This window comes from Phocoena sinus, chromosome 17, assembly GCF_008692025.1.
Source record: "Phocoena sinus isolate mPhoSin1 chromosome 17, mPhoSin1.pri, whole genome shotgun sequence".
NCBI classification, from domain to species: Eukaryota; Metazoa; Chordata; class Mammalia; order Artiodactyla; family Phocoenidae; genus Phocoena; species Phocoena sinus.
In genome coordinates, this window is record NC_045779.1 from 65,440,837 (window position 1) to 65,454,133 (window position 13,297).

At 39.3% G+C, this 13,297-nt stretch overlaps 1 long non-coding RNA gene across 6 annotated transcripts in view; it reads left to right on the plus strand.

Moving 5' to 3' along the window:
* The first annotated feature begins 6,865 nt into the window (after positions 1-6,865).
* LOC116742317 overlaps positions 6,866-13,297 on the plus strand; it is a 56,695-nt gene continuing 50,263 nt past the window's right edge. Inside the window, exons 1-3 of one of the 6 annotated variants that reach the window (XR_004346427.1) lie at positions 6,866-7,321; positions 10,994-11,121; positions 11,228-11,313. This is a non-coding gene — a long non-coding RNA (uncharacterized LOC116742317). The other 5 variants (XR_004346428.1, XR_004346425.1, XR_004346424.1 and 2 more) reach the window with 5 other exon arrangements.

Here is a 13,297-nt window from a genome sequence, read left to right on the forward strand (position 1 = left end):
CCCTTAAATTCCATATATATGTGTTAGCATACGGTATTTGTCTTTTTCTTTCTGACTTACTTCACTAGTATGACAGACTCTAGGTCTATCCACCTCATTGCAAATAGCTCAATTTCATTTCTTTTTATGGCTGAGTAATATTCCATTGTATATATGTGCCACATCTTTATCCATTCATCCGATGATGGGCACTTAGGTTGTTTCCATCTCCGGGCTATTGTAAATAGAGCTGCAGTGAACATTGTGGTACATGACTCTTTCTGAAATATGGTTTTCTCAGGGTATATGCCCAGTAGTGGGATTGCTGGGTCGTATGGTAGTTCTATTTTTAGTTTTTTAAGGAACCTCCATCCTGTTCTCCACAGTGGCTGTATCAATTTACATTCCCACCAACAGTTACTGGATTCTAATTTGCCTCCTTTGTACTCAGAAACAGTCTGTAAGCCCTGCAGTATTTCCCTTCAGCTCTGGAAGAGCCACTTCACATGTATGCAGTCCTGCCCTGGGCAGGGATCCGTGGAGATTTCCCCTGTGTCTTTCTGGGGACTCCGTCTGCACAGGGCCCTTCTCTTTGGTATACACTGCCCTGCAAATTCCAGTGGCTTTAACAGGCTTCAGCACTAATCTCTGCCTCCTCAGCCCAGCAAGACTGCTGTTCTCTCCGTGGGCTTTGTTTCTGGGGACATGTGGCAGCCCTGAACGTTCCTCAAGGCAGAAGGCTGGGAAAGCACTGAGCTCACCACATGTGTTTTCTTTTTGGCTGGCGTTACAGCTCCCCAGTGGCCCTGTCCCTCCACACCCCACACCTCTCGCGGTTCTCCTCCGAAAATGCTTCGTATATTTTGTCCAGTCTTATGGTTGTTTACAGTAGGGAGGACAGGGAGCGGTCTAGAACCCACACTCTGTCACCGTCAAACCCAAACACTGCTTTTTAATTTAACCCTATTTAAGTTACCAATATTAACGTCAGAAAGGGGGTTTGGAAATTTAGGTTTTAAAATGCACGTTTAAAAACTGACTTATTTTATCAGGGCTTTTTTTTTTTTTTTTTTTTTTTTTGCGGTACGCCAGCCTCTCACCGTTGTGGCCTCTCCCATTGCGGAGCACAGGCTCTGGACGCGCAGGCTCAGCGGCCATGGCTCACGGGCCCAGCCGCTCCGCGGCATGTGGGATCTTCCTGGACCGGGGCACGAACCCGTGTCCCCTGAATCGGCAGGCGGACTCTCAAGCACTGCGCCACCAGGGAAGCCCTATCAGGGGTTTTAACTTGATTTTTCTTTGCATTTCTAATAGCAATTTCATTCCGTTTATAAACTTCAGAGGGAAAAATTATTGAGTCATTTCTATCTCAATGTGCGAGCTTCCGTCACTCTGAGCAACCAAACTGGATCTGAATTGCTGTAGAAAACCTCTTTCCGGCAATACCTGAATGGTGCTTTTTACTTGATCCTTTTAAAAGTTAATGCAAAGAACCAGTTGAGAATGACTAATTTAATATATAAGATCCGCTATGAATGGCTTGCTAATTGGTTTCCTTAAGCACAATGATATACCATCTCAGAGTACCAGTGATATCCTGATGTAGGTGTAACATAACTGGTTGATACCTCCCATACCTCTTCACTTAGGTGATGGTGAACCCTTCAGTAATATATTAAGGGCAGTATTGCTCTCTTGCTCTCGCCTGGATGTTCTTACTAATGCATGTCTGATTCTACCTGTTTTGCTTAATCACTTCTGTGTTTCATACTTGTCTATGACAGATACATCAGATATTTTTGTTTCATGAAAGTCATTACCTTATCTCTGTGTTGAAGATCTAACTCCAGAGAACTTTCAAACTCTTTGTCCATAATTCCTCCTATACCCATTATGAGCAGAGGCTTCATTTATTGCATTTCTTTTAGCCATTCTTTTTCCTACTGCACACAGCTATGAAAATGCTGAAAATTGAGGGTTCCCCGCCAACATCTCCAGAGTACATTCTGCAAAATTATATTGGAAAAGCCCCTTGTTGTCTGGGAATAGTGTCTTCTCTCTGCAGCAAGGAGAGGAGTTTAGGCTGTTTGCCTTTGATGAAAAGAAAAAGAAAATCCAAGTTTCATGCTATCTGAAAAAAGTCTGCTTCACTGGGTCAAAAGTTATTTTCCCTATACTAATTCCTGTGTCACACTGTTAAAATAATTCCTAGCTGTAACCATCTCAGGTTTTTCCCTTTAGTTATTTCATCCTCATTTAAGACGGTACAAATGAACTTCATAATATCCTTTTTGGATGTTTGAAAGCTTTTTTTTTCTAATGGTTCTTTCATGTGTTTCAAAAAGATAAGACTACTGGAGCAGTGAATTCTGGGTAGATGAGATATTATTCTATCTTCCACTCACTTGTATGGATTCATTAATCAGTTATAATTTAAAATCATAAATGCCAGTATTGGGGCAGAAATAATTATGCTTTATACTCTGGAGGATACAAAATAAGCAAAATCCCTGCCCTCAAGCTGCTCAAAACCAACATGGAAAGTCCAGGCACAGTTATATGCCAAATTAAATGACAATTCAAATTTCTTTTAAAATGGCAAAAATAAAGGAAATTTTGTAAAAAACAAATGATTGAGCAGGTAATGTGGATAATTCAGAGAAGGAACTGAGGATTGGAGCAGGCTGAGAAATCTTTTTACAGAAAGTATTGTCAAGGAAAGTTTGTCCAACCTCTGTATACTTACTGTAGTCCTAAAATATCTTGATGCTGAAACCCATGATTGTATTTATATGTAAAGGTTTAGAAATATTCTTTGCAGGTTTAGAAGTGTTTTTTGAAATATTGATACAACAGGCTGTGCTGTCTAATTTGATACTCTATCTCTTCATTTAATATATAATCCACCATCCCTGTGCTCAGCTCTCATTTTCTCAATAGAGAAACTCATCTGCTTTCTAGAGCCCAAATCCTCCACTTCTGTTATTGCCTTCTCACTTGTGATGCAACTAGTAATGGGATCAGCTCCATATTCCATTTCCGAAAAATGTCACAGGCCAATATGGATCCCTACGCACAAGTCATAAGTGAATGAGGAACAACAGACTAGGAAGAACATCTCCAAACGCAACCAAAACTATGATTGAATTGTACATGGCCCCTTGGAACTAAATAGTTGCAAATACAGTTCTGTATGTTATAGTTTTGAGGTCAGACCTGAGCTTCTTTCCTCCAGGTTTGCCCACAGAGATGATATATGGGGAATTTAAAGGAGAAACGTCAAACAAAAAGGAGGACTTGCAGCCATATTAAAGAAAAGCTCTCCTTGTTTTTAGCTGGAGGGATCACCTTCTAATTGTATCCTTTTACTTTCTCATATATAATATAACCACCCTTTTCTTGGAAAATGACACCAAAGCAGTTGATTTTGTTTTCATCAATCAAGGTGACCCAATCCATTTGGTTTTCAAGGGGCAGAATAATACATTTATAACAATAAATCAGGTGCAAAGACTAAAATGTAGGTCTGCAGTCATGAGTAGGGGAAGCAACGCGTGCACTTCTGGATGTTTGTGTTCTCTAGACAGAGGCTAATCACTGGAGCTGGGACTTAATGCTTCAGCATCCATATCTCTTTGGGAACACTCTTTATTCTTGTTTGAAAGCATAGACTGAGAAGTGAAACTTAAGCTCCTTTTACAAAGCCCTATTTAATCAGGCCTCTTGCTTATCTGCAGGCATAAGCTAGCCTCCCCAGAGCTGAAACTTCCTTTGTTTTCCAGGAGATAGAAATGTTTACCCTCCCACTTCCCTCTTCACAGGGATGTGGCTCAGGAACTGCAACACACTGCATCTTAAATGATAGGTAGAATGAATGCTATTTCTAGAAATAGCTTCTCCATCCCAAGGTTAAATTACTATTCACTTTATGTTTTTCTTTAGCTACTTGGATAAAAAATGTTGAATCTTTTTGAGTGAAATAAGGTGGTAATTCTATTCCTTGCAATCCATTAGTCAGTTGATCCACTAACATTTGCTGAGTACTTTCCCGAACTGGTGGGACATTTTTATCGGATGTAACACCTTTGTGTAGACTTGAGACTGAACTTGGACTTTCCAGTCTGCACCAGTATTTGTCTATTGGTCCCCATACCCGCACCACAGTTTTAATACTTTGAGTTTGGTTTCTTAACCTCAGCACCATTGGCATATTGGGCTGGGTAATTCTTTGTTGTCCAGGGAAATCTTGTGCATTGCAGGATGTTCACCTGCATCCTTGACCTTTACCTACTGAGATCAGCAGCACATCCCCCACCCTCAACCCAGCTCACCAGTAACAAGCAAAAATGTCTCAAAGTCATGATCAAATATCCTTTTGGGGAAAAAACTACCCCCAGTTGAGAAGTCTGCTTTAGCTTAATCATACGTTTTATGTTAGATAGGATAAAGCAATTCTTATTCTTCCTTTCTCCCCCCTCATCAGATCTCAGCTATTCTCATACATTTATTATTCTAGTTAAATTTTAGACTCATTTTGCAAATATATTTAATTTATATATTATTTTGGGGGAATGGTATTTACAAATATTAATTATCCAATACAAATATATTTCCATTTATACTGTTTTTTTACATTCCAATTTGCAATTGGTTATATGTCTATTAGTAAAAATATTTTCAATTTGCCCTCCTTGTTTAATGCACATTATTACCCATGGGGCATGTAAATAAATTATTATTTACATCTCATAGATGAGACTCAGATGTTGATCACAAGAAGGTAGAACCCAAGGCTATCCACCTGGATTCTAGGGCCTTTTCTTTCACCCTCTGCCTCATCTGAAGATATAAAATTGGAAAACAAGACAGGGAAGATATAAAAGATAGTGTGAGATATTTCCTACATTTAAAAGAAGAGTTGAAAACAAAATTTTATTTTTCAACGTGACGTGAGGGAAGATTTTCCTCACAGTTTGGAATATCCTAGCTTTCGTGCTTTCCCTCCTGGGCCAAAATCCCATAAATTTTCTTTAACGGATTTCCAGCTCAGTTTTGCAAACTCCAGAGATATACGCAGTTTGAATAAATTTGAAGATTGCCCCTTTACTAGCAATGCTTGAGGGAAACTCTGAGGCATTGGTATCCCATTCATTTGAATAGGGCTCTGATATTTTTGTTTAAAAGAGCAACAGTGGGTAATAACAAGGTAAATTATATGGTCACAAATTGAAAGTCATTATGAGCCTAAGACTTTTGACCTTCCCCCTCTCTTTCTCTCTCTGCCTAGATCCTAGGAAAGGAGGAATAACCTGGACAACAAAATCACTGTGCCCTTAGATTTTCTGACAAAAATTCACTCCATAAATATTACCAGTGTATGATCATGAAGAAGAGATTAGTTTCTTTTCCTTCTGCCTCAGGATGTGTCTACCAGGGACTTAGTTTGCTAAAGTAGGATGCGGAAGATTAGGAGGGGTCACAAACAGTAGTGTACCTGCCCATTGAGACGGGGCAAGCTCGGGTAGACAGATCAGCTGGAGAGGAAGCAAGATGGTCCAGACCATAGGACAATATAACATCTGAGAACATGTAACAGACTATAGGGAAGGTCTAGACTAATGGCTGGGATTAGACAGGATATAAACTCAACACAAGTTAACAAGGGCATGTCAAGAGAAAATGATTGAAAATGCAGTGGTCCAGCAGCATCAGGGGAAACTGTTCACAAATAACCAGGTTCCAGTCTCTGAGCTAAGTTCAAGGGCAGAGAGGGAAAGGAGTTAGGAAGGACTAAGGATAATATGACAGAACACTAATTAGAGTTTTATAGGAACCACATGATTGAAAGGAGAAACTGGCTCAAGGAACGTGTCAAAGACTCAATTACCTGCCGTGGAGAATGAGATCCCAGATCAGTAGCCAATATTTCTTTATTTTCTATCTTTATGTGCTGGATGGACTTGCTTTCATTACACCACAGGAGAGGGTTTATGCATTAAATTGACAAATGATTTTTGAGCACCCACAATGTGTGTACCGGGTGATGGGAATTTAGTAGACACAATAGAAAGACATCCTGCTGTCATGCAGTTTATATTCTAATAAAGGGAGAGAGACAAGAAACATACTAAATAGATAAAATATACAGTACGTTTGAAAGTAATAAGTGATATGAAAAAAATGGTGTAGGGTAAAAAGGACTAAGAGTGCTGAGTGTCAGATCGAAATAAATACGGATTTAGATAAAGAGAGACTTTATTTAAAATGATTATTCTAATAGGGAGAATGTTTTGATCCCAGAAATCGGCAAGTCTCTCAAAATTAAACCAAAAAAGGCTTTTCTTTTTTGGAGAGTGGGGAAGAACTGACAGGAAATCTGTGGGTAGCAGGGCAAGTGGGTGAATAGGGTGGGGTGAACAGGTGGCGTCACTGGGCTGTTTGAATGGGGAAATGTTTTTCTGTGTGGTTAGCAGGTTCTCAGAATGTTTTGTGAAGAAGGGGATATTCTGCACCTTAGTGGTTTAGTGCTTGCTGAAAATTGAGGGCAAGCCACAGTTCAGGCACTTGTGGGCAGCAGAGGAACCTGAAGTTCAATGGTTATCATGGGCCATTGTGAGCACCTGGTCACAAGGGAGAGTGTTTATGTATAATGTTAAATAGGGTGGCCACAGATGGGCTCATGGAGAAGGAGACATATCAGCAGAGCTGAAGTGAGAAAGCAAGGACTTGAAAGCAACGAGGGGGCAAAGCGTGCTGATACTGGGAGAGAGGCATTCGTGGCAGAAGGAAAGGCTAGTGCAAAGCACTGAGGTGAGAGTATAGCTGATGTGTTTGAAAAATAGCTCCACGGAGTATATTTTCCAAAGATTGCCCCATTATCTCCCATCCCACACGCTCCTTTGCAATGAGACTTTGCCCCATTCCCATGAACAGGTGGAGTTTATTTCTCCAGGTCCTTAAATCCTGCCAGGCTCTATGACTGCTTAAACCAATAGAATATGGCTTCAGTGTCACTGTGCCAGTTGCAGGTGTGGCTCTTAGCTGGCCTGGAAATTTCTACTTCCTGCCTCTTTAACACTTGCTCTCGTGAGGCTGACTCTCAGAACACAGACTGTCCCCTGGCTGTCATGCTGTAAGAAGTCCGAGGCACACAGAGAGACCACATGGAGGGGCGCTCGTCCACAAGCCCAGCATCAACTGTCAAACATAGGACTGAGGTATCTTGGATGCCCTGGTCTTTAAACCTTCAGATGACTTCAGACCCAGCTGACCATGCACTGCAACCGTACAAGAAACCCGAAGCAAGAATGCCCAGCTGAAGTCAACCTACAGAGCCACAGAGGTGACAACAAAACTTAATTTGGGGATTCTGTTATGGAGCAATAGAGAACTGAAATAAATAGGAAGGAGGGCATTGTAGCTAGAGGGGAGTGAACAGGAAGGAAATATTAGTAGGAGATGAGGTCAGAGAGGAACATGGGAAGTCCAATTGTATATTTCCTCATAAAGACTTTGGGTTTTACTCTGAGTGAGATGGAGGGCTGTTGCAGGGTTGTGAAAGAGAAGTGACGTGACCTGACTTAAACTGTCAAAGGATCTCTCGGGCTGCCATGTGGGCAAGCAATTGCAGGTACTGCTGTAACAATCCAGAGGAACAATGACGATGGCTCAGATCATGTTGGCGGACGGGTGGGAGGTGAGAAGTTGGCATCTGTACATAGCTTGGAGGTAGAGCACAAAGGTGTTTCCTGACGATGGAGATGTGAGAGAATGAGATGGTCAGAAGTGCCTGGGATTCAGGAAGAGTGATGTTTTCACTCTTAGCTGAGATGAGGAATATTGCTGGAGGATCAGGCTTAAGGAGGAAGATTCAGAGTTCATCTTGGGATATACTAAATTTGAAACATTTATTGGACATCCCAGGGGAAATATCAAGTAGGCATTGAACACTATAGGTTTGAGCTAATGAAGGTGTCAGGATTGGAGATGTATGTATATATGGGAATTATCAGCACCTAGTTATTTTTTTAAAGCCATGAACTAATGGGGTCACCTAGGGTGTGAGTGTTAGAAAAGAAGAGGACAAAAAAGAAAAGGACCAGAGACTGATTCCTGAGGTATTCCAAGGTGAAGAGGCTGGGAGAAGACAGAGAGATAGCAAAATAGACTGAGAAGAAACAGTCAGTGACATAGAAGGAGAACCAAGAGAGGAAATGTCCTAGAAGTCTAGTGAAGGAAGTGTTTCCAGTAGGGAGGAGTCACCAGCTGGGTCAAATGCTGCTGACAGGTCAAATGAGAAGAGAGCTAAGTATTGACCTCTGCATGCAGCAATGTGTTCTCAGCCAAATCACTGCATTCTCCTTTCTCTCTGGTTATCCCCACACAAAGCTCAACATTTTTTGAGCATTTAGCTACGTCAGATACTTCCTAGCGCTTGGGATTACTAAGGTAAATGAAATGTTCTCTTAAGGAGTTTACAACCATCCAATGGGTTAAATAATATTTACTGCATAATTACTGTAAGACACTCTGCTACATATGATGAGGGATCTAGATGCTGTATAGGACACAGATTTAACTGAATTGCAAACATTCGGCAGAAACACACAGACTGTTAAATTGCAGTACAAGCAAAACTTACAAGAAATGTCACATGGAGTGTCAGGTTTCAGTAAATGGCTGCAGATACTATAAGACTAAATGTTATATGATGAAGGGATAGGTCACCTCAGTTGGAAAAATCTGGAAAAGCTTCACGAAAGGCACACAAATAGAAAAATGCAGGGGTGGGGATCATGTGGCCTAGGCATTGAAAGTAGGTAAGTTTGGAGAAATCAGAAAATAAATATAAAAAGTGAGCGCAACAAAATGGATGAGCCTGGAGGACATTATCCTAAGTGAGATAAGCCAGTCACAGAAGGACACATATTGTATGATTCCATTTATATGAGAAATTTAGAATAGTCAAACTCATAGAAGCAGAGAGAATGGTGGTTGCCAGGGGCTGGGAGAGGGAGGAACTGGGGAGTTGCTATTCAAAGGGCATAAAGTTTCGGTTATGCAGCCTAAGTCCTGGAGATCTGCTGTATGGCATTGCGCCTGCAGTTAATAATACTGCATTGTACGCAAAAACTTATTGAAAGGGTGGATCTCATGTTAAATGTGCTTACTGCAATAAATAAATACAATAAATAAAAAACAGTAAGGATGCATCAGAAGTGTCTGTTTTAGGATAATCAATCTGGTGGTGGAAGTTAGGGTGAAGTGTGGTTGGGGGATGATGGGATTCAGGAATAGTATCACCGAAATGGATTGCTACGTAGGAGAATGCAGGTATTTTGAAGTCTTTTCAAAATAGACTTCTTGCGGAGACTTTCCCTCTTCATTGATGTATGTATTCTTGTACATTCATTTAGGGTAGTACATGTGTGTGTGTTTTGATGAGCATCTATTTCTTAATGCATTAATTCATAAGTACTCAGTTTTTGCTGCCAGGAATGGACTCCATTCATTTCACATTCTAGTTGTCATCAGTACTTAAGAATTTAATTGTAATGCTTGGGGTTTTCTGATATCCTACAACAAAAGGAACTTAATTTGTTTTAGGATTTTTCTCTTATTTTCTACTTATACAATCACATTCACAAACATTGATATTTCAGTGTCTTCTGAGTATGGTGCCTGACATATATCATTTTTCAAAAAATAAAAGTTTATTCTTTTCCCTTCTTTTTAGATGCCTGGAAAAATTACCCAGTAAATTTGTCAGATTTAGGTGCTTTAATTTTTTAAGTTGCTATTAACCTTTTATATTGTTTTCAATCTCTTGATCTTATCCTGTAACTTAAGAATCTCTTTTTCTTCATATTCTCCATTACTTAAAAACATTTACTGAGTACTTATTATGTAGGTAACCAAAACCTGAAGATAACCTACCCACCATCCCGACTAAGGTCTCAATCTACTAGGGAAGCCAGACACTGATTTACATCACTCTAGACACAATAAAATAATAGATATTATACAGGTACAAGGAAGTTGCTAGGTTTCTCATTTTTTATTCCAAGTTTTATTAATTGTTATATTTTTTAGTTTTTGATAAATCAGTTAAATCCAAATATATAAATTTTATGAATTTTCCAAAGCACTAGTAATATTGCTATCATATTAGCAGAAATCAATTTTATTTTATCGTTGTGTTGTTTTATTCATGATATTATGTTGTCATCTTTTCTCTCTTGATGGATTTTCAATATTTATTTATTTAATACATATTTGAGGGTAGTTTATTGTATTGGTATTCCCTTAGGAATAGTAATAGCATTAATTAGTACATTTTTGCTGATTAATTACTCTTTTGGCCCTATTGCCTATACTTTGAATGCATGTTTTCATGTTGTTATATTAAACATATCTCTGTAGGCTACAATTTCTTGTATTTTATTTTGAGGTTTAGAAGAGACTTTTTTAATAGAAACCACTAAGATGTTCACAATAATTAGTATATTGGACACATTTTAGATTTTTTCCTTTTATCCTACAAGCTTATCGTTACTATTCCTAGAGTTCTCTTTTTAGGCATCTATTATGTGTAATAGATGCTTTTAAGCCCTTTCCCTTTTACACTCATTTGAAGGATAACTGTAGCTCATCTAATTTTCCTTATATTGTAAAATATTAACATGGATTTTTTAGAACTCTATTTTCCCTTCTATTTTTTTTTTTTTTTCTGTTTTTAAATTAGCCGACTACTTCTACTCTCTGAGAAACAGGAATATAGGCAGCCATTCGGCATAAACCTCTTTAGAAGATGATGTCATTTTTAACAAAACTGGCTATAAGTATCCTTAGGAACTTCCAGTTGTCGTGATGGACATGTGGGTTACAGATCAATGGAAAGTGGGGTTCAGTCAATGATTATTTAAATTCTCTTCCAGCTGTTTTATCTACTATATGGAGGACACATTAGTATCCCTTCCATTCTGAGTTCCTTTTCAAAATGTGTAATCTACAGCATTAAACTGGACATCAGCACATACATTTCAGCTCACAGAGTGTACCTAAAGGAATTCTGGAGGAAGAACTGCCTGGCCACAAGGTGGACTATATTCTGACAAAAATCTCCTGTTGCAGGATATAGAGGTGAGGAAAAAAAGAAAGCACCTTTATTTGCTACTAATAGAAGGGTCAGCCTGAAAGGGCAATGACCCTGACATCTGGCAATTAGCAGTGATTTTATATCTTATAGGTGCTTTGAGTTCTGGGGCTTGGTCATGAGACAAGTGGACCAAGAAACAAGGATGTGACGTCGGGGCCAGGCAGATGCTCTCTAAGGTCAGTTAACTGTTTTCAATTTTCTGAGAAGTGAATTTGGAAGTTAGCCCTTTTCTCTTTTCAGAAAATGTGACAGAAATGTAAACAAATCTGGGCAAGTACCTTTTGTACAGTTTGTGGTTTGGAGCTAAGCAAGATAAATGGGTGGTGTGAGCTTGAGGCTTACAGCTCTGTTTTTGCAGGAAAAACCTTAGCCCTGGACACTCTTCAGCACCTCCAGTATATACATATTCCACTGGGAGTCAGCTCAGCCCTACACGGACAACAAATCGCATCCATATAATAAGTGCCACCAAAGCAAGGGGGCGGGGCGGGGACAGATGCAAATCTCAGATGGCATTTTAACTCACCAAAGCCTAAAAGGGTCCCCGCATTTTCACTGCCCTTGAGCCTAGAAGTCAAAGGGAGAGGATGTCTTGTGGTATCTGTGAGTGATGGCATAAAGTCCAGAAGAAAGTTTGGAAGAACTGTGTGGAGATGCAAGAAAAATAACCTTGTGACAATTGATATAAAAGGGGAAACTACTGACCTAACACTGACCTTAGACTTCCTAAATCTATACCTCGTTTACAGTTCTAGCTTGCAGCTGCTAGGCAGGAAGATGGTCTTCCCCCTTCTCTCAGTTCACCTACCTCCTCTGATTTTTCTTACCGTGAAAGTGAATAATTACAATTCCTGGGAAGGTGAAATAATAGTCTAACGAAATGTGTGGATTTGTACAACCATAGAGAGGGGAAGAATACACAGCATCATCTTGACCAAATATAATTTTATGACATGCTTCTCAAACTACCTGTGGAAAACGGATAGTTTTCTTTTTGAAACTTCTAACCCATCAGAGCTTGATTCTTTTGTAAAATATAATAAAAATGAATTACTAGAAAAATTATAAAAAGGTATAAAATGAAACTCTAAACTTTGTCATTGTTGTTACTACATTCAAAAGTCATGAAGTTTTTCTGTCAGACTGTTATAAAAGTTTCTAAAGATTTACTCTCAATTTCTGTGCTCATCTTGTCATAGATAGATAAGAAAAAATTCACAGACTTGCTTTGGGTCGTGGACAGCCTTGGAGTATCACTTTTACAAAGTTAAACAATCTGAGGGAATACTGTGATTAACCTTATTTATTTATTTATTGGTACGCGGGCCTCTCACTGTTGTGGCCTCTCCCGTTGCGGAGCACAGGCTCCGGACGCTCAGGTTCAGCGGCCATGGCTCACGGGCCCAGACGCTCCGCGGCATGTGGGATCCTCCCAAACCGGGCACGAACCCGCGTCCCCTGCATCGGCTGGCGGAGTCTCAACCACTGTGCCACCAGGGAAGCCCCTAACCTTATTTTTAAAGGCACATTTATTGAAATCTCTCTCTATAGCTCTGTATCTGTTATCTACCATCTATATCTATCTTTACCTTGTATATTATTGCTCTAGTTTCAAACTATACATTTGAGTTGAGTTGTGTTGTGTTGTGTTGTAGTCTATTCTATTCTATTCTATCTTGTCCTAACCTATCCTATTCTATTTTATTCGTTTAACTCGTGTTTACAAGAGCATCTCTCACTAGTGGATCCCAAAACAATTGTTGGAAATCTGGGAAGAATGTGTGACCTTGATTATGCCTCTAACAATGAACTGTAACATGTTAAGAACTCTTAAGAACTCGTGGGGAGTAGTCACTCGGTTTTGACTGATATGTTCATTTTATATTCCCTGATTGCAAATTTTTAAGTAAATGAAAAAAAGTCACATTAAAAAGTGAATCTGTTTATACTTTAGTCTTGGTGTCCTTTATTTGTAGAGGTATTATAAAGATATTAATCTTTGGGGGTCATGTCTAAATTCTTTTGGATAGTCTTTGGTTATACCTTTAGGTTTTCACAATGATATGCCTAGTTGACCCATCAGTTTTCTTTAGATGCTTTACTGCTTCCTTTTTTTTAATCACAGTGTTTATTTTTTTAAATGATATTTCATTTAGTTTT